Here is a 20,152-nt window from a genome sequence, read left to right as displayed (position 1 = left end):
TAAGACAAGCAGTTGTCAAATCCATCAGGCTGATCTAAGAAAGCCTGTATTCAGGGGGTTTTTCCATGAAGTTTCCCTCATTTTTTTAGGCACATGATGTGGTTGGGGTTTTTTCCCTGTCTGTTACATATGTACACACTGAAAGTGAATCTACAGGCAAGCCTGATGTTTTTGTTGCTTTGAGAAATACTGTGTATTAATTTGGTAACTGTTGAATTTTAACACATGTGAAGTGTCTCTTATCTCTCATCTGAAAGCACTTGTTCAGGGTGTGTGTTTGTGTTTAAGTCTCTTCCTGCTTGTTGTTAAATGCTCCCTTGCCTCCTCCCCTAGCCGGGCAGCTTTCCATGAGCTTGTTATCCTGCGGTCATTCATCCATCAGCGTCTCTGTGGCCTGTGAGCGATAGGGCACGTACACTATCTGAGCAGAAAGCCTTTGAATGCTGAATGTAGGTGTGGGTGCAGACCAAGACTTCCAGCTCCTCTGCCATCCTGTCAAATGGAAACCACACCTGTGAGGGTTTTTTTTAAAGATGAAAACATGAGTATGTGTCATATTTGGTGTAAAGTAAAATTTATTTGGGTTGTTTGTGTGGTCTTTCGAGTAAAAAAAAATAAAAATATAAAATTTGGTTGCACAGGACACACAGTGTTTTTGCAGGAGTTAGAGATTTTCCTGCAGATCACGGAATGATACCACTTTGTTTGTCTGGTTCTGAACCCAGACGATGGAACCGAGTCTCTGATCATTTGGATCTGTCTTAATCTGGCGGGCCATGCTATGGTGGTTACATGGGACAGAGCAGACCCAGACACCAATCAGCTGGGCGTTAGCTGACGCTGACGCCTGCTCTGCCCCTCGTTGCTCCTGTCTCAGCCCATCTCGGTGCAGAGATGTGGTCAGAGGTTTCTTGGAATTCCAAGAAGTTCAGGTTTTTACTTCTGTGGCAAATGTTTCTGGTCTATTTTTTTTCTGGCCCTCATCAGATTTAGTCTGTGGCCTGATTTCATGATGTTGGTAATTGTAAAATCGTTTGGAAACATCTCTGATGAGATACCACAGTGGATATTACGTCTCACATTTTCATGTCCTGAGACTGTTTTCACATCCTAATCTGTGAACTAGCCTAAGACACGCCTGTGCAATAATCATGCTGTCTAATCAGCATCTTGATATGCCACACCTGTGAGGTGGGATGGATTATCTCTGCAAAGGAGAAGTGCTCGCTAACACAGATTTAGATAAAATGTTTGAGAGAAATAGGCCTTTTGTGTATATACAAAATGTTTAGATCTTTGAATTCAGCTCATGAAAAATGGCAGCAAAAACAAAAGTGTTGCGTTTATATTTTTGTTCAGTTGGATCACAAAGGGACTGCACAATGCCTGTAAAAAAAAACATACTTCATAGAGATTTTATAAAGTATAGAACTACAGAGGTAGAAAATAAATATAAAAAAATAATAGGTTAACTAATGTTTTAAGGACTAAACAGGAATATTATAGCAAATTATTAGATGAGAATAAAAGCAATATTAAAAGCATATGTAACATATTAAATAATGTTCTTAGAAAAGGATGCAAAGAAACTAATTAGCCACAATGTTTTAGTAGTAATGATGAAAATATCGAGGGCATGACTACAGTGGTTCATAATTTTAACAAATTTTTAGTGTGTTGGCCCAAAACTGGCAGAGAAAATCCCTGATTCTGGAAGAACAAAGATCTGGAATGATAAACTCACAATGACAAACATAAATTCTGTTTCTTACAGCAGTGGAGGAGAGAGAAATTGTAGCTATTGTTAATAAAAAAAAGGTCCACTAACTGTAATGACATAGATATGACAACAGTTAAGAGAGTTATTTGTGCAATTGTTAAACCAGTGACTCACATCTATAACCTGTCATTCCAAATGGGTAAATTTATATTCAAGATGAAATCAGTATATAAAAGTGGGGACAGACACCAATTCACAAATTACAGGCCTGTTTCTTTACTTTCACAATTTTCCAAAATCTTATAAAAAGTCTTGACAGATTGGATAAATTCATTGACAAACATAAGCACACAATCTTGGGGTGGGCACCCCAAGGTTGAAGTTTCATGAAGTTTCATGATACAGCATATGTCGCTTCAGAGGGACAGTTTCAAACATCAGAGTTAATGTCTAAAGGTAGCTCAGTACATCTGTTACTTCATATCTATTAAGTCTCTTCAGCTGCTCCCTTGTTTTGTACTCGGGGTCACCACAGCAAATCCAAGGTGGGTCTGCATGTTGAATTGGCAGAATTTTTATGACGGATGCTCTTCCTGACGTAACTCCACACTGAAACAAAGCGCTCTAACCACTTGGCCACCACTGCCTTATTACTGCATGTCTGCTTACCAGAAAATGGCTGTATTCACAAAAACAAATCTATAAAACTGTTGGCCATCAAGAATATTTATTAGAGTGAGGCAAATAAGTATTTGATCCACTGTCAGTTTTGCAAGTTTTCCCACTTACAGAATGGAGAGGTCTGTAATTTTTATCATAGGTATACTTCAACTGTGAGAGACAAACAAATTAAGGAAATCACATTGTATGAGTTTTAAATAACTGGACTGAGGAGATGGTAGCATGTTAAAAACTAGTTGTTTTTGCAAACCCTGTAGTCTTTGATTTTTTTTAATAGCCAAACTTTCTTATTCCAGCAAAACAAAACGTGAGATTATTTGTTTGTAGTTCTCATGTAAGAAACTAAATATTCATAAAGATCATTTAAATTTTAATTTATTGTTAGTGTGACTGATTCCTTTATAGGTGTGCTGCCTGGTACATGACAACACAAAGATATTTCAGTCACTCAAAAGACATCCTTGTATTCTCTAAAAGTGCAGCAAACCATATAAGTGAATTAATCTAGTTTAGTCTTTCAAAATAAATTAACTCAGCCACATGGGGTGTGCAGCCAGTACATTCTGAGTGCCGGTCCCAAGCCCGGATAAATGAGGAGGGTTGCGTCAGGAAGGGCATCCGGCGTAAAACAAGCCAACCCAACTATGCAGACTCAGAATCGAATTACCATACCGGATCGGTCGCGGCCCAGGTTAACAACGTCCGCCACCGGTGCTATTGCCCAACAGGGTGCCGGTGGAAATTGGGCTACTGCTGGGCGAAGACGACGAAGAAGAGGAGGAAAACGTTGCCATGAACAGTGGGAGAAGAAGAAAACTAGAAGGGTGGAAATGAGAGTGGGGACTTTGAATGTTGGTAGTATGACTGGTAAAGGGAGAGAGCTGGCTGATATGATGGAGAGGAGAAAGGTAGACATATTGTGTGTGCAAGAGACCAAGTGGAAGGGAAGTAAGAGCAGGAGCATCGGCGGTGGGTACAAGTTGTTGTACCATGGTGAGGACAGGAAGAGAAATGGTGTTGGGGTCATTTTAAAGGAAGAGTATGTTAAAAGTGTGTTGGAGGTTAAGCGAGTGTCTGACAGGGTGATGAGTGTGAAGTTGGAAATTGAAGGGATGATGATGAATATCATCAGTGCATATGCCCCACAGGTAGGTTGTGAGATGAAGGAGAAAGAAGATTTCTGGAGTGTGTTAGATGAGGTGGTGAAGAGTGTGCCCAAGCATGAAAGAGTGGTGATAGGAGCAGACTTCAATGGGCATGTTGGTGAAGGGAACAGAGGTGATGAGGAAGTAATGGGTAGATATGGTATCAAAGATAAGAATGGGGAAGGACAGATGGTAGTTGATTTTGCAAAAAGGATGGAAATGGCTGTGGTGAATACCTACTTTAAGAAAAGGGAGGAGCACAGGGTAACATATAAGAGTGGAGGAAGGTGCACACAGGTGGACTACATTCTTTATGATGCAAGCTAAAAGAAATCACAGACTGTAAGGTGGTAGCAGGAGAGAGTGTCACTAGACAGCATAGGATGGTTGTTTGTAGGATGACTTTAGAGGTAAAGAAGAAGAAGAGAGTGAGAGCTCAACAAAGGATCAGATGGTGGAAGCTGAAGGAGGAAGACTGTTGTGTGAAATTTAGCGAGCAGGTGAGAGAAGCACTAGTTGGAGGGGAAGCAATTTTGGACAACTGGAAAAGTACTGCAGATGTGGTGAGGGAGACAGCTAGGGCAGTACTGGGTATGACATCTGGACAGTGGAAGGAAGACAAGGAGACTTGGTGGTGGAATGAAGAGGTCCAGGAAAGCATAAGGAGAAAGAGGTTGGCGAAAAAGTTTTGGGATAGTCGGAGAGATGAAGAAAGTAGACAGGAGTACAAGGAGATGCGGCGTAAGGCGAGAAGTGGCAACAGCAAAGGAAAAGGCATATTGCGAGCTGTACAAGAAGTTGAATAGTAAGGAAGGAGAAAAGGACTTGTACCGATTGGCCAGACAAAGGGACAGAGCTGGAAAGGATGTGCAGCAGGTTAGGGTGGTAAAAGATGCACATGGTAATGTGCTGACAAGTGAGGAGTGTGTGCTGAGAAGGTGGAGGGAATATTTTGAAGAGTTGATGAATAAAGAAAATGAGCGAGAGAAAAGGCTGGATGATGTGGTGAGAGTAAATCAGGAAGTAAAAGAGATTAGCAAGGATGAAGTGAGGGCTGCTATGAAGAGGATGAAGAGTGGAAAGGCAGTTGGTCCAGATGACATTCCAATGGAGGCATGGAAATGTCTAGGAGAGATGGCAGTAGAGTTTCTAACCAGATTGTTTAATAAAATCTTGGAAAGTGAGAGGATGCCTGAGGAGTGGAGACAAAGTGTGCTGGTTCCTATTTTCAAGAACAAGGGTGATGTGCAGAACTGCAGTAACTACAGAGGCATAAAGCTGATCAGCCACAGCATGAAGTTATGGGAAAGAGTAGTAGAAGCTAGGCTTAGAAAACAGGTGAAGATCTGTGAGCAGCAATATGGTTTCATGCCGAGAAAGAGCACTACAGATGCAATGTTTGCTCTGAGAATACTGTTGGAAAAAGTACAGAGAAGGACAGAAAAAGTTACATTGTGTGTTTGTGGACTTAGAAAAAGCTTATGATAGGGTGCCAAGAGAAGAGTTGTGGCATTGTATGAGGAAGTCTGGAGTGGCAGAGAAGTACGTTAGGGTAGTGCAGGACATGTACAAGAATAGTGTGACAGCGGTGAGATGCGCAGTCGGAATGACAGACTCATTCAAGGTGGAGGTGGGATTACACCAAGGATCAGCTCTGAGTCCTTTCTTGTTTGCAGTGATGATGGACAGGTTGACAGATGAGATCAGACAGGAGTCCCCATGGACTATGATGTTTGCAGATGACATTGTGATCTGTAGTGAGAGTAGAGAGCAAGTTGAGTCTAGTCTGGAGAAGTGGAGATATGCTTTGGAGAGAAGGGGAATGAAAGTCAGTAGAAACAAGACTGAGTACATGTGTGTGAATGAGAGGGAGCCCAGTGGAATAGTGCAGTTACAAGGAGTAGAAGTGGTGAAAGTAGATGAGTTTAAATATTTGGGGTCAACTGTTCAAAGTAATGGAGAGTGTGGTAGAGAGGTGAAGAAGAGAGTGCAGGCAGGGTGGAGTGGGTGGAGAAAGGTGGCAGGAGTGATTTGTGACCGAAGAATATCAGCAAGAGTGAAGGGGAAAGTTTACAAAACAGTAGTAAGACCAGCTATGTTGTATGGTTTAGAGACAGTGGCACTAACAAAAAGACAAGAGGCAGAGCTGAAGATGTTGAGATTCTCTTTGGGAGTGACAAGAATGGACAAGATTAGGAATTAACATATCAGAGGGACAGCTCAGGTGGGATGGTTTGGAGACAAAGTCAGAGAGGCTAGATTGAGATGGTTTGGACATGTGCAGAGGAGGGACCCAGGGTATATAGGGAGAAGGATGCTGAGGATGGAGCCACCAGGCAGGAGGAGAAGAGGGAGACCAAAGAGGAGGTTCATGGATGTGCTGAGAGAGGACATGCAGGTGGTTGGTGTGACAGAGGAAGATACAGAGGACAGGGTGAGATGGAAACGATTGATCTGCTGTGGCGACCCCTAACGGGAACAGCTTAAAGACAAAGAAGAAGAAGAAGTCTTTCAAAATAAATTAGTAATTTTTTAAAGGTTAAAAAGTCACACATTTTATTCATGTGTAATCATAAAAAATATATTTTATCAGGCTGATTCAGGCAGATATCAGTAAAATCAAACATTCTCTTTCATCCAGGAAGTTTAATGTTTTCATCTCACTGACCAAATCCCCTTCAAACATGGAAGCAAAATATATTACCACTCAAAAACTAAAAAAATTGTTAAAAGATAAATTCATACACCAGAATGTACCCTTTGGGAATGAATGTCATGATGTGGTTAACAATGATAAACAAACCTGCAGAAGCTCCAACAAACTCCCACTTTACATTACATGACTCACTAATGGGGTCACAAAAGGTCACAAACAAATGGATATCACAATGATGTGTTTGTAGGTGTTCATGTGGTCACTGTGAGGCTACGCCCACTGTCCTGGAGAGTGTATGCTGTGGGGAACAGGATGAGGTGGTCCAGAAGAGGGATCACAGAACACCCGGGATTCCAAACGGTCTGTTTGAACTTGGAAGCCCTGCAGACGGCCGACTAATTACAGACACCATTACCGAGACGAACCAGGGAATGAGTAAGTGTTTGTACATAAAACAATAACAAATTGTAAAGTGCATTCAAAACATAGTCCCTTTTTTATCTCCAAGACAACTGTAGTGCCAGAAAACCAAATCATTATAATTTATTCAGATCTCGTAGCAGCTGATAACTTCTTCCTCCTTCTCCAATGCTGTGCTTCGCCCGGAAGTTGTGAGTTTTTAATGGCGCATGGTTCAAAATCTTAATATTTATTTCTTCAGTAACTGTGCAGCAGGAAATGCTTAATTTCAAACTGTTGCTTAATTTTAGTCTTAAATACTCAAAAATACATTACATATCATGTCATCTACTCTTTAAGTGTAGCTTAAAAAAAAACCCCTTGTTTTCCATCATTCCAGCATCTGCATTTAAAGTCTTCAGATATACTTGACAGCCTTGAGAGGAAAGAATCAGTGGAGCTGCTTCTTGTCTGTTCATTGCAGTCAGATCTGACAGAAAGATTTTTGCTCGTTATGTTCCACACAGTGTTGCAAGATTTTTAAAATTAATTAATTTTTTTTTACCACCCTGAAGTCAGAAGATTTACAAACATTTTTATTGCGAAATAATATTATGTTGAATGATTTTTTTTGTCCTTTTTACTGAACTTGAAGTAAAATATATTGCTGAATGTATTTTGTAAGCACTGCAAGCAGACATTTAGCTGCCAGTGAGTGTGTTAGATGCTAACAGATAAACAGCTGTGTGTGTTAAAAAAAAAAAACAAAAACAGGCTGTAGACTGTTTTGAGAAAATGATCCCAGTTATTGTGAAGCATCTTGAAAATTCAAGTTCCAATGTGATATCATGAAAGTGTTTGATGGCAAATAAGCGCTCGCCGCTCAATTATCCAGATTTAGAGCGTATGTGAATTTAAGTGGGACTGTTTCAAGGCTGATGTTTGAAACGATGATGAGTGTCATAACGTCACTGATACAGGCAGTAAAATCACTCTGACATCCACAGCTGTTATTAAATTACTCTTTGTGAGGTGCTGAGGCTGACAAAGAACATTTGATGGGTACAACGCGTTTTACGCCTGTCACACCTCATCAGCACGCCAGCATTTTCTTGCTATTGTTGTTTATTCCTCCCAGCATGACTTTTACTGATTTTTCTCTCACCCTGTCTGAATTTGACATATGATGGTGCCTAATTTACACCACAGCTTCACTTTGTAAATGGAGAAAACTGTGGTGACAGTTTCAGTTTGGCAGACACACAGTGTGCACAGAACGGGTTGACACTGGTTCTTGATTGCCGGTGCCCTGATGTGCTGAGAATTATGTCCAGATTGTCCCTGACTCACACTGACTGGAGTCATTTCTAAACATTCATGCTGCAGCCTACAGTGCCACCTTGAGGCGAACTGACATGTTAATTCATCCTCCTCATGCGTGCTTTTCAGTACTGCAGATGCTGCAAGTGACTGTATTCTGTGTGGAAAAACTCCCTGTGCAGTTTTTGACGGGATGAAAGACTTTGTTCAGACTGACGAGCTGCACTGCCTCCAGACATTGTGCGTGATTCCATCAAGCCTACAGGAGTGTTTTTGTTACTTTTCACATCCCTCACTTGGGTTCACTTAGTATGACAGTGCTGTGCACCTGGTCTGCTGTTGTTTAAAGTGGATGATGTTCCCTTGTTTTCAGTTGGGGTTGCCACAGCAGATCTGAGGTGGATCTGCATGTTGATTTGGCACAAGTTTTATGCTGGATGCCCTTCCTAATGCAATTCCATATTACAGAATGAGCAGAGGTGAGGTTTGAACTGGGAATATTGTGCTCGGACCACAACAGGCCATAACTAATGACCAGGATAAACCCAACCCCTATCCACCCAGCTTTACGCTTACTATATGCATTCTTTAATTGCCAATAACAACTTGGACAAAACCCCAAAACATTTGCAACATGTGCTATGTGCCTGCCGTCATAATGAAAAGTTTTTAAATTCTTGTCAGAATGCTTGCAAACAAACTGAAAGTCTTCCTGTAATGACCAACATGAATATTGAGAACTCGGACTGAGAAAATTATCTGTTGTTAATGGTCAGGTTGGTGATGATGCTGAAATTCACATGTGAATTTCCTGTTCAACATTAATGCTAGAAGTAATAAACACACAAATTACCATATTTGCATGTCTGAGGTCCCAGGGTCGTGCATAAGCAAAGCACACTCCATTTTTTTGAAGAAAGTTGGTTAAACACCATTCAAAATGATTTTTTTTGTTAATTAAAGTTTATTAAACCCACACCTAAAATAAATAAATTATGTGACCATAACACATTATAAAAAGCAAACAATAATGAGTTTTCACAGTTTTTCTTGTCTCTTCAATGTTTGACTTGTGATGATGTCATCTGTCTGACGTGCTTTTATTTTGAAAAACTCTTGTGCAAGAAAGAGGAAGTGTTCCAGGACAATGGCTAGCTTTGGACAAGCCCCAGTCACACTGACTGATGAAGGAAACATACAAGGAAGGAGCTGATACTATCAGTTTGTGTTAATTTTTCTCAGACAGAAGTCCTTTTTTCCATCTGCAAAATGAGTTCCTTGTCAGCTGATGTCCACAAAGTTTGTCAGAAAGTTTTGTGCACGTTCAAAACTTTGAGCACAGTTCAGGCAGAGAGCTTTCCTGGTGCCTGCATATTTGTTTGCTGTTTTGTGGTATGTTTTTTTTTTTTTCCTGCTGCTGTTTGATGCATCATTCTTAGCTTCTGACAAAAAAAAAAAAAACAACGCAGAACAGGAGAGTGCTCTCTCTCTCTCTTTTTTCCCCCTCTGCCTCTTTCTCTCCATCTCTTTCTTCCTGCCTCTTTCTCTCTCTCTCAGTGATGAAGCATGGGCTCACACGAACAGTGAAGAAACATGACATCATGTTTTCAGACCATGGCACACTGTTGAAATCCAGTATACTTGCCAATAAACTGTGAAAATCTTTTTGCCCATTGCAGAACCTCCGTGGAAATGTGACATCATCTGTCCACTAGTGTTCCAACTCCACGGAAGGCTGAAAAATTGGACAAAATATTTAAATACTTTCTCTGCCAGTCAGCATGTGACTATGAACATATGCAACATGGAGAAAACTGACTTTGCGTGTTGACTGTCGACGACAGACTGGATGTTACATTGTTTTCAGTGAGAGTGAGAATGTTTTAGCTTAAGAGGAGTAAACACAGACAGCAACAAACAGATTATTTTCTGCAGCATCTCCTGGATTTAAACAAGTAGAAGCTTTTGAAGCTTCCATGAGAACCAACGTTTTAATATAACACTGCAAAATATTTCAGTGAAGTAAATTATTGTCCATGTGGTTAATATTGAAAACTGGCCGTGCACGTCACGTCACTTTTTTTTAATGCTGCCGAGATGAAAAATCATGTGCCAGATATCAGCTAACAAGGAACATTTAATCAGTGCTTAATTTGTAAAGTGGGAGGTCCCGGAGCGCAGTAGGTTGGGTGGCTCCGGTGCAAAAAAAAAGAAGGCCGGGGGGGGGGGGCTTGCGAACAATGCTGTGCGCCACACTTAAAATGAACTGCACACCCACACAAACATGCACACACACCTTCACAAATGACACTAACACCCTGCCTTTTCCTCAAAAATTACTACATTTATGTTTGCTGTCTGTCTCTGTACTTTTGTCACTTTTGCGCTCTGTTTCATACTTTTCCCTCGTTTCAAAAGTCACTGAACGCACTTTACCGTAATATATGCAACATATAGCATACTGTTGGAAACCACGGGTTCTTGGCTTGCTGTCAGTGTTGAAATTTTTCAGATTGAGGGCTTACATGAGAACATACGGTAATGAGAATCAGCGGCGCACTAGTGTGAAACTTCCGTGTTTTTCCTCTGCGTTATGACATCACAGGCTACGTTTACCGTAATACACCATATACCATTGGAAAGCCCTTGGTGTTAGCTTTACAATGCACTTTGAATCATTTGGATTGGACAAACTATGGCGGAGTTACGGTAAAAGAAATACGCATATGGAAAATATGGCGTGGGCGCCATCGCCGTAGATAAAGGGATAAATAGCTGGCAGAGCCAACGTCAGAGGTTCCGGAGCGCGCGTCCGAGGTTCCGGAGTGCGCTCTGGCTTGCTCCCCCTAAAATTAAGCCCTGCATTTAATATATGACAAAAGGATGGGGCAAAAACAAACACAGACAGGTGATTTATTCTTTATTTGTGAGGAAAACAGACATTTTATTGAAATGGGTGGTCTGACAAATGTAATATTTGACTGGGTTTGTGCAAATGGCCATCCCCACTTCAAGGAGAATTTCATGTGGAATGCTCAGGGTGCTCAGATGTGTGAATGCAGTAATCTGTTAACATGACCATTAATGCTCAGTCCTACTTAGAACTAAAATTGGCTAAACCCTAGAGTGATTGGAGGGGGACCGTGTCTTCTCAACAGAAATCCACTTCATAGTATAGAGTTTTTCTGCCCAAATCCAGTGGCTCGTCTAACGGCAGTGCATGTGTGAGGTGGATGAGAGAGAGAGAGAGACAGAGCAGGATTTCCGAATGGCAGTGAATGCCTCAGGGAGTTTGTGACCAATTGATGACCTAATAAAAGTAACGGGTGATTTTGAGTGAGCCCTTAAATAATTTATAACTACTGAACTCAACCTCGTCCGATCCACTAATCGTAGCTCACTTGGAACCCGGTTTTCCCATACTGTTGATTTAAAAGAAGCAGACAGGTCCTCTAGCTCCTGTGGATCGTTAGTTTCCACTCTCATGTCAATGTGTGTGACAGACTCAGAGGTGTCCTGAAAAAACTTGTGCATGTGAAATTTGGTTCTGCCTTTTACGAGGTGTGTTCTCCGTATGACTGCCTACTCTGAACTGTCATGTCTGTACCGTGACGTACTGTTCCACTCATAACCAAAATGGATCCCGTACAGCTCCACAATGTAATCTAGTGCATTTTTTATATCCGATTCCCTTCCTTACATAACCGCACATTACATGGATAGTGGCAACTTGAACCAGGAAAGTTCTCTTTCAGAAGCAAGTGCAATGAGCACTTGAACACCACACTTCCCATGCAAAATAAAAATATTAATGTAATTAAACATATAACGTGTAATTTGCACCTAATCATTCTAAAATGGTATTCTTGTAAAACTTTTTTTTTAACCTGATAAAAAAGAAGAGAATTGCATCCCACTTTCACACATAAGAACATTCTGTGAACTCTATAAGAAATGTGGGTGATTGTGCAAGTGTAGTCCTTTAGATCTCAGTTCAGCTTTTGATGCCAACGATGTTTTCTTCCTTAAACATTGTCATTTCACTGGCGAAGCTCAGACTGCTCCTCTCCAGCAGAACACTCACTGCCTCAAAACAAATACACAAAGTGCATGCAAAAAGTATCTGACTTTATTTTACCCTACAGAAACAAATGAAGCATGCAAGCTTTCATTTGTTGGGGAGGTGTAGGGAACCTGTTTGTGCATGTGTGATTTTTTTCTTAAAAGAATTGATGTAAAGAATTAGAAGAATTGATGCAAAGAAAGTCCAAGAAATAGTCAGTGACTTGGAAATGTTAATGTAGCCATCCACTGACTTCTCTGAAGAAAACTGGCAATTAAAGTGATTATTTACAGGTGTTATACCAAAGGGGCCCATTACATAGGGCCCCTTCATGTATAGTGTGAATCTGTGAAACTCAGGGCGACTCACGGCAAAACAGCGGTGTTAGATGTTTGTGTGTGTCACCTGAAATTTGGCCGACAGTTGCAGCGAGGGTGCGATGGGTTCGCACAGCGCGCACTCTGTCTTTCAGCTGCTGGTTTGCGCAAATAGTTGTAGCAACAGGTGTACGAGGCAGCTGCGATTTTACACGTTTTGCACACAAGTCCTGTCATCATGTGTTGTGTGGGCAGCTGAAGAGGAGGTACTGCTGGCCCACCACCACCAGATGGCGCCCTGCATGGAGTGTGGGCTCCAAGCACAAGAGGGCGTCGGAGCCGCTGGAGGTGACAGCTGTCACCTATCAACACCAGCTGTCACCCATCACCACCACTACAAAGGCCGGACTGCAACTCCACCTCCTCGCCGAGAAATCTTCTACCATACAGGTAATTAATTCTCTGCTGAACCTTAATTCGAGCATTAGTCTGATCTCTTTTGCAGCCGTTTTCCTGGGACAGATACCTGGTCTGCTGAGTTGGCATTTGGTGTGGACTGCGACGGCTTCGCCTCCCACCCCACCCAGATAAATGGTTATCTCGGGAGCTGCACGAGTGTGTGATTCGGAGGTGGAGGTTCTCCCTCCTAACTGTATACAGACTGTGGGATTACTGAGTGTGCGAACTCACACTCATCCAGAACTGTTTCTGTTTTCTGCCAGCAGTACCGGGTCTGACTGCTGAAGACAGTGGCCACCTGGGGCGCAGGGCTTGGCGGCTCCGGTGTTCTTCAGATCCGTTGGTGGTGGAAGCTGTGTGGGATCCGGCTCTTCTCGCACCGGACATCTCCTATCTTCGAGCCTGCCACACGTCACCTTGTGTCAGATTGATATACCGCATATTTGTATTTGTCTGTACTACGTTGTGCACCTTCACAACATTAAATTGTTACTTTTTGGCTATTCCATTGTCCCTTCATTAACGCCCCCTGTTGTGGGTCCGTGTCACAACACTTCCCCAACAATCATGATCTGTTCAGAATTTGGATTCAATGCAACATGAGAATGGTGACCTATGTGCAGAAGAAGAAAAAGTCTGTTGTCCTGCTGAGCACCATGCATGATGACAAAGCAGTGGATCACAGCTGTCAGAAGAAGAAACCAGAAGTGATCCAGTAATAAAATGAAAGGAGTGGACACAATGGATCCGATGGTTAGCAACTACTCATGTAAGCAGAGACCCTTGAGGTGGCCCATGGTTTTCTGGTACAATATGTTGGATGTTGCCACCCTCAATGCCAACAATTTCATCACACAAGACCCTGATTATATGGGCGATGTGAATGATGCATGCCGGCTATTCATCAAAGAGCAGGGGAAAGAGCATGTCATGGCACATATCAAGAGGAACATGTAGGACACGGCCAAACTCCAAAAACATATTATTGAGGCAATGGGAAGATGTGGGTGGCAAAAACAAAACACATCTATGACCCACCCACAAGAGGACATCAGACAGGAGGGCCAAAGGAAGAGATGTGTGATCTACCCAGCTCCCAAAGACAGAAAAGTCAGCAGCTGGTGTTTCCAGTGTACCAGGCCTGTTTGCAAGGAGCACAAACCAGACCTGTCAAGTGTCACGCATTTTGTGTGAGACTCATGCATTTAAGCTTGTTGTCACACTTTCACACTAATGCATGTTTTTCTCTCGCATTTCACCAATTTGACATGCAAAAATTTTTTTGGAGGGAAAATAAATAAACCTATGAAAGTAAATAATGGAGGGCACTCCTCTAGTCAAGAAGTAATGTCTATGCAACGATCGTGCCAGTCATAACGGGACTGCTTCCATGTGAAAAATCATCTGTAATCCCAAAATAAGTACCTCTGTTGTTCATTGGCTAAAATCCTCTGCAGGCTTTCAATGATGCCCTTTCTTCACTAGGGCTGAAACTGGAAGATAGCAGCAGACAAGTTCTGATTCTGACTCAGGTCCAACATTAAAAAAGACAAAATATTCTGGTGCTGCCCAGTACAAAACAAAATTTTATTAAGATGTGGTGTGAGAGATATCCATTCATAAGTGCTGTGAGTTCGGATAAGACGCAATTCCGATGCAACGTTATCACGTTGTCATCGAGGAGAGGCCGACGTGAAACGACATGTCAACAGCGATGGACATATTAAACTGGAAAAGGCACAGTACAGTCAGAAGACTCTTTCAAGCATGTTTGCAGTCCCAGAGTCAGATATAAAGGATAAAGTAACTGTTTATTTTATATATTTTTTAACTTGATTTCGAAAGAGTTTTTAATGTACCCTTCTGGCTCGTTATTCAGCTTTCACATATGTCGATATGATTGATATTACAGTAACACGGCTTATAAAATGTCATGCCCAGTCTCTAGGGACTGTCCTGTCTGAACCGGGCAGAGCAGATTTTGGACACAGCAGTCCCACCGGGCTGCATCATATCATCACGACTTTTGTACAGTGCTGACCAGCATTAGTGACTTAATACTGATCCTCTTCTCTCGCAAGTTCAACAACAACACGCAAACTGTACAGTGTGATCAGTCACACGTTGTGGTATTGTGTTGTCAGGGTTGTCTGTACATGTGCACATGCACATCACCAAGGCAACATCAGCGATCTCGTCACACGAGCGCGTCTACTTTTAGATCAGGTGATGGTTTGGGTGGGTTATGCGGGACTATAGAAACTCTTTCTACAAGGCTTATCTCTTCTGTTTTAATACTAAACAGTTTATTTGTACATGTAATCTTAATCAGTTTTTTGAAAACCAAGAATGGTAATTAGTAAAATGAATTAAAATTGTTATGTATAAAAACTGATTAGTTTGGATAAATTTGTGTTGGAGGTAAACTTTACATAATGTTTGTTATTATAGTCAGTTGAAATTTTAGTTTGGTTTGGAAGAATCGGAAGAGACTAGTTAGGATTAACAAAAGCTTTAAATTTTAGCTTTGTGTGATGGAAATATTATTATAATTCAAGATCAGTTGGCTGTAATAATGATCTTTTGCGTAGCCGTGGTGGTGGTTTGGACTTTTTGGTTTTAGTCTTATTTTCAAGAGGGGTGATTGAGAGGATTCTTCTGCTTTTAAGTTTATTTCATGTATTTTCAGAAGCGGTGATGGATTTTTGTGGTATACTGTGGTATTTTACAGCATAAGGTGTGGTCCTTTGGTGAAGGTTTTGACTATTTTGCTTTTAGTCTTATTTTCAGATGGGGTAATGGAGAGGATTTTTCTGCTTTTAAGATTTTTTTTTCCACAAATGGTGATGGCATTTTGTGGAACTACAAGCTACAACTACGTTGTACATGGAACTACAACAAATAACGCATGTAGCACAAATTAATCAAAGCTTGTAAAATCAGGAAGTAAAATTGTGTACATGTTAATTATTACTTTTTTTTTAGTGTATTTAGTGATGTTAATATGTTTAAAACTCAAGCAAATTTATATCTTCATAATCACTAAATTAGGGTGTCTGGAATGTGCCAGATTGTACCATTTGACTACAAAATTCTAAAAATTTCCCGAGGGTGCGTGCCCCCAGAGTGTTGTCGCACTTCACTCGACAACAGTTTCACTCCTTGTATGTATGTCAACTTGAGAGCTCTGACAAACAGTGATGAGAGCAAGATGTGCTCAGTATGTGCACAACTCCTTTGCTTCAGCCAGATCTCCCTTTGTTAACATTGTGAACAGTTCTATCAGTTTGAAACTTCTTTACAGTTCTCCATATTGTCTTTCTGTCTGGAGTATTTGTAACTGCAAAATAATATTGACATCGTTTTTGGATTTGCACCGTCGATTTGGTGTCAAATTAGAATTCTACCAGTTTCACTTTTTTTTTTTTTTTGATTGTAAGCAGCATCCTCATTGGATCGGTCTCAAACTACATCAGAAGAAATTCCTCACATATATCTTGATGTCTGAACCCCCCCCCCCCCCACCAAAAAAAAAACCCAACAGAATTCAGATTAGCCGTTGCAGAACGTGAGTCAATTGATTTTGTGGAACTTTTTTGGGACACCCTGTGCATAAGCGTATTGCATACCTGTACATGTTGCCACTCGGATAAATCATTGCTAACCACAATATGTCATTCCATTGGAACAAACTGACACAGTCGCTGGGTACAGGGTGGCCAGCTGTATCGCACAAATAAAATAATGATTGTCTTTGAATTTCTTACACCTAAATGAAGACAAAACTGAGTGTATTTTGTTTGGTGGCTCACAGATAATGGACGTTGGGGGATTATCAGTTAAACCCACTGTCAGAAATCTTAGGGTGCTGTTTGACAGTGGTTTTAACTTCATCCGTTTTAACTTCATCTGTTTTAACTTCGACAAACAAATTGGCTCTGTGGTCAAATCAAGTTCAACTACAGCTTTTTGAGATGTTAGCCCTTTTTAAATCGTGTACGAGGTCTGTTAGAAAACTATCTGACCTTTTTATTTTTTGCAAAAACCATATGGATTTGAATCACGTGTGATTGCATCAGCCAAGCTTGAACCTTCGTGCGCATGCGTGAGTTTTTCACGCCTGTCGGTTGCGTCATTCCCTGTGAACAGGCTTTGTGTGAGCAGTGGTCCACCCCCCTCGTCAGATTTTTATTGCGAGTAAAATGTCTGAACGATTTGGAGCTTTGCTGCATCAAATTTTATTTTTACAAATAGTTGTAGCAACAGGTGTACGAGGCAGCTGCGATTTTACACGTTTTGCACACAATTCCTGTTTCATGCGCATTTATGCATAAATTGACCAAATTTACACTATGTGTCAAGGGGCCCTTATGGAATCTATCATCTTGGGTTTTATATTTTTAATTAATTTATATCAGGTTGCAGAGATTTGCTTTCAGTTAGAATTTTTTTATTAAGATTTACCTGATTTACTTTATGCATTTGATATGGCATAAATAATTAAAGTCTGTAAAATTCCAAGGGGCTGAATATGTTTGCAAGGCACAGTAAGTCACTGTAAGTTTTATTTTCTATATCTTTGCAACAAATTAATTTAATCATTCAGGATTCAAGGCATTCCTCAATTGACTTTTTGATCGTCATGCATCCTTATTCATTTTTTTTCCCTTTCTTTTTGAATAAAAACCCTTTTTGTATCACTAACCTTCTAACGCACAACATGGGTCAAAAATGACCCATATCTGTTTTCTTTGTTATTTCATGTATGGATGAGTGTTTGTATGATACAGCTTTGAAAAAATTTATGTTATCATTTACTATTCCAAGTATGCAATAAATGCCTTGTTTTTCTTTAGCTCAAATTATTTTTTATTTGACTTTCTTACTTTCAGAACAAGCACATCTTTTGTCTACATTAAGTTTACACACATGGGCCAGAAATAACCCACATGCATTTACTAGAGGCTATAGCATTTGAAACTGAAATGCATTTGTTTTGTCGCAGCATCACAATGGACAACTTCTTCACCAGTGTCCTTCTGGGTGAGAAGCTCCTCAGGAGGAACCTCACCATTGTTGGGGCTCTTCCCCACAACAAGCTGGACATAGCACCTATCATGAAGTCATCATGTCTTGTGTGGGCAGCTGAAGAGGAGGTACTGCTGGCCCACCACCACCAGATGGCGCCCTGCATGGAGTGTGGGCTCCAAGCACAAGAGGGCGTCGGAGCCGCTGGAGGTGACAGCTGTCACCTATCAACACCAGCTGTCACCCATCACCACCACTACAAAGGCCGGACTGCAACTCCACCTCCTCGCCGAGAAATCTTCTACCATACAGGTAATTAATTCTCTGCTGAACCTTAATTCGAGCATTAGTCTGATCTCTTTTGCAGCCGTTTTCCTGGGACAGATACCTGGTCTGCTGAGTTGGCATTTGGTGTGGACTGCGACGGCTTCGCCTCCCACCCCACCCAGATAAATGGTTATCTCGGGAGCTGCACGAGTGTGTGATTCGGAGGTGGAGGTTCTCCCTCCTAACTGTATACAGACTGTGGGATTACTGAGTGTGCGAACTCACACTCATCCAGAACTGTTTCTGTTTTCTGCCAGCAGTACCGGGTCTGACTGCTGAAGACAGTGGCCACCTGGGGCGCAGGGCTTGGCGGCTCCGGTGTTCTTCAGATCCGTTGGTGGTGGAAGCTGTGTGGGATCCGGCTCTTCTCGCACCGGACATCTCCTATCTTCGAGCCTGCCACACGTCACCTTGTGTCAGATTGATATACCGCATATTTGTATTTGTCTGTACTACGTTGTGCACCTTCACAACATTAAATTGTTACTTTTTGGCTATTCCATTGTCCCTTCATTAACGCCCCCTGTTGTGGGTCCGTGTCACAACACTTCCCCAACAATCATGATCTGTTCAGAATTTGGATTCAATGCAACATGAGAATGGTGACCTATGTGCAGAAGAAGAAAAAGTCTGTTGTCCTGCTGAGCACCATGCATGATGACAAAGCAGTGGATCACAGCTGTCAGAAGAAGAAACCAGAAGTGATCCAGTAATAAAATGAAAGGAGTGGACACAATGGATCCGATGGTTAGCAACTACTCATGTAAGCAGAGAACCTTGAGGTGGCCCATGGTTTTCTGGTACAATATGTTGGATGTTGCCACCCTCAATGCCAACAATTTCATCACACAAGACCCTGATTATATGGGCGATGTGAATGATGCATGCCGGCTATTCATCAAAGAGCAGGGGAAAGAGCATGTCATGGCACATATCAAGAGGAACATGTAGGACACGGCCAAACTCCAAAAACATATTATTGAGGCAATGGGAAGATGTGGGTGGCAAAAACAAAACACATCTATGACCCACCCACAAGAGGACATCAGACAGGAGGGCCAAAGGAAGAGATGTGTGATCTACCCAGCTCCCAAAGACAGAAAAGTCAGCAGCTGGTGTTTCCAGTGTACCAGGCCTGTTTGCAAGGAGCACAAACCAGACCTGTCAAGTGTCACGCATTTTGTGTGAGACTCATGCATTTAAGCTTGTTGTCACACTTTCACACTAATGCATGTTTTTCTCTCGCATTTCACCAATTTGACATGCAAAAATTTTTTTGGAGGGAAAATAAATAAACCTATGAAAGTAAATAATGGAGGGCACTCCTCTAGTCAAGATGTAATGTCTATGCAACGATCGTGCCAGTCATAACGGGACTGCTTCCATGTGAAAAATCATCTGTAAACCCAAAATAAGTACCTCTGTTGTTCATTGGCTAAAATCCTCTGCAGGCTTTCAATGATGCCCTTTCTTCACTAGGGCTGAAACTGGAGGATAGCAGCAGACAAGTTCTGATTCTGACTCAGGTCCAACATTAAAAAAGACAAAATATTCTGGTGCTGCCCAGTACAAAACAAAATTTTATTAAGATGTGGTGTGAGAGATATCCATTCATAAGTGCTGTGAGTTCGGATAAGACGCAATTCCGATGCAACGTTATCACGTTGTCATCGAGGAGAGGCCGACGTGAAACGACATGTCAACAGCGATGGACATATTAAACTGGAAAAGGCACAGTACAGTCAGAAGACTCTTTCAAGCATGTTTGCAGTCCCAGAGTCAGATATAAAGGATAAAGTAACTGTTTATTTTATATATTTTTTAACTTGATTTCGAAAGAGTTTTTAATGTACCCTTCTGGCTCGTTATTCAGCTTTCACATATGTCGATATGATTGATATTACAGTAACACGGCTTATAAAATGTCATGCCCAGTCTCTAGGGACTGTCCTGTCTGAACCGGGCAGAGCAGATTTTGGACACAGCAGTCCCACCGGGCTGCATCATATCATCACGACTTTTGTACAGTGCTGACCA

At 41.5% G+C, this 20,152-nt stretch overlaps 1 long non-coding RNA gene across 1 annotated transcript in view; it reads left to right on the top strand.

Annotated features, from left to right (window-relative positions):
* The window catches only part of LOC117506784, a 40,225-nt gene extending 29,510 nt beyond the window's left edge, over nucleotides 1-10,715 (top strand). The window contains exons 3-4 of the long non-coding RNA XR_004559546.1: nucleotides 3,966-3,974; nucleotides 10,706-10,715. This is a non-coding gene — a long non-coding RNA (uncharacterized LOC117506784). The remainder of the gene's footprint in view (nucleotides 1-3,965; nucleotides 3,975-10,705) is intronic.
* Nucleotides 10,716-20,152: the final 9,437 nt, after the last annotated feature.

This window comes from Thalassophryne amazonica, chromosome 3 (assembly GCF_902500255.1).
Source record: "Thalassophryne amazonica chromosome 3, fThaAma1.1, whole genome shotgun sequence".
NCBI lineage: Eukaryota > Metazoa > Chordata > Actinopteri > Batrachoidiformes > Batrachoididae > Thalassophryne > Thalassophryne amazonica.
The sequence above is the reverse complement of the archived record's forward strand: the minus strand, read 5'-3'. Positions and strand labels throughout refer to the sequence as shown.